The following is a 2,500-nucleotide window of genomic DNA, read 5'->3' on the forward strand; positions in this document are numbered from 1 at the left end:
TCTTGTGGCTCACGGGGCTGTTAGGGTGGCACAGAAATCCCTCGGAATGGGAAAACGGGTCATTTTCGTGTCGCCACATTGCATGCGAACCGCATGAAACTTCCAGAGGCATTTGCAGCAGAAATGCATGTGCAGTCAAAAAATTGAATATTTTTCACGGATAGACCCCGTGAAACGCTAGAAATTGGCGGGGATGTGTCTCTTGTGGCTCACGGGGCTGTTAGGGTGGCACAGAAATCCCTCGGAATGGGAAAAAACGGGTCATTTTCGTGTCGCCACATTGCATGCGAACCGCATGAAACTTCCAGAGGCATTTGCAGCAGGAATGCATGTGCACTCAAAAAATGTGATATTTTTCACGGAGAGACCCCGTGAAACGCTAGAAGTGGGCGGGGATGTCTCTCTTGTGGCTCACGGGGCTGTTAGGGTGGCACAGAAATCCCTCGGAATGGGAAAACGGGTCATTTTCGTGTCGCCACATTGCATACGAACCGCATGAAACTTCCAGAGGCATTTGCAGCAGGAATGCATGTGCACTCAAAAAAGTGAATATTTCTCACGGATAGACCCCGTGATACGCTAGAAATTGGCGGGGATGTCTCTCTTGTGGCTCACGGGGCTGTTAGGGTGGCACAGAAATCCCTCGGAATGGGAAAACGGGTCATTTTCGTGTCGCCACATTGCATGCGAACCGCATGCAACTTCCAGAGGCATTTGCAGCAGAAATGCATGTGCAGTCAAAAAAAAATTGATATTTTTCACGGATAGACCCCGTGAAACGCTAGAAATTGGCGGGGATGTGTCTCTTGTGGCTCACGGGGCTGTTCGGGTCGCACAGAAATCCCTGGGAATGGGAAAACGGGTCATTTTCGTGTTGCCACATTGCGTACGAACCGCATGAAACTTCCAGAGGCATTTGCAGCAGGAATGCATGTGCACTCAAAAACTTCTATATGTTTCACGGATAGACCCCGTGAAACGCTAGAAATTGGCGGGGATGTGTCTCTTGTGGCTCACGGGGCTGTTAGGGTGGCACAGAACTCCCTCGGAATGGGAAAAGGGGTCATTTTCGTGTTGCCACATTGCATAGGAACGCCATGAAACTTCCAGAGGCATTTGCAGCAGAAAGGCACGTGCACTCAAAAATTTTAATATTTTTCACGCATAGACCCCGTCAAACGCTAGAAGTTGGCGGGGATGTCTCTCTTGTGGCTCACGGGGCTGTTAGGGTCGCACAGAAATGCCTCGGAATGGGAAAACGGGTCATTTTTGTGTGGCCACATTGCATAGGAACGGCATGAAACTTCCAGAGGCATTTGCAGCAGGAATGCATGTGCACTCAAAAACGTCTATATTTTTCACGGATAGACCCCGTGAAACGCTATAAATTGGCGGGGATGTCTCTCTTGTGGCTCACGGGCGCTGTTAGTTAGGGTCGCACAGAAATCCCTCGGAATGGGAAAAGGGGTCATTTTCGTGTTGCCACATTGCGTACGAACGGCATGAAACTTCCAGAGGCATCTGCAGCAGAAATGCATGTGCACTCAAAAACGTCTATATTTTTCACGGATAGACCCCGTGAAACGCTAGAAATTGGCGGGGATGTGTCTCTTGTGGCTCACGGGGCTGTTAGGGTCGCACAGAAATCCCTCGGAATGGGAAAACGGGTCATTTTCGTGTTGCCACAATTGGCATACGAACGGCATGAAACTTCCAGAGGCATTTGCAGCAGAAATGCATGTGCACTCAAAAACGTGAATATTTTTTCACGGATAGACCCCGTCAAACGCTCGAATTTGGCGGGGATGTTTCTCTTGTGGGTCACGGGGCTGTTCGGCTCGCACAGAACTCCCTTGGTCCACCTGATTCGTGCATACAGGCAGCAACTAAAACTCTGTAAACCTGCTGTGAGGACATCTAAACAGTGGACCAGTGAGGCTGTGGAAGATTTGCGGGCGTGCTTAGACTGTACTGACTGGGATATGTTCACGACTGCTACCAATAGTCTGGATGAACTCACAGAGGCTGTGTACATCAGCTTCTGTGAGGACTGCTGTATCCCAACACGTACCAGGGTGAACTTTAACAACAACAAGCCCTGGTTCTCAGCAAAGCTCAAAAGGTTGAGGTTGGAGAAGGAGGAAGCGTTTAGGAGTGGGGATAGAGACAGATTCAAGGAGTCGAAGAACAGGTTTAGCAAAGCGGTGAGAGAGGCTAAACGACTGTACTCAGAGACACTAAAACACCAGTTCTCTACTAACGACGCTGCTTCTGTCTGCCAAAGGGCTCAGGCACATCACCAACTACAAACCCAGAGCGCCCCACACCACTAACGACTCCCGCCTAGCCAACGACCTGAACGAGTTCTACCGTAGATTTGAAAGACAATTGGACTGTCCTGAACCACCCCTTCCCACCCAAGAGGCCCCATCCCCCACCCATACTACAGAAACGACTCTCTCCTTTCAGGAGGGAGAAGTTAATGGGCTTTTCAAGAGGC

Source organism: Petromyzon marinus, unplaced genomic scaffold (assembly GCF_048934315.1).
Source record: "Petromyzon marinus isolate PM22_M1 ecotype Great Lakes invasive population unplaced genomic scaffold, UKy_Petmar_22M1.pri1.0 PM_G_Scaffold_193, whole genome shotgun sequence".
In the NCBI taxonomy this organism is placed as follows: domain Eukaryota; kingdom Metazoa; phylum Chordata; class Hyperoartia; order Petromyzontiformes; family Petromyzontidae; genus Petromyzon; species Petromyzon marinus.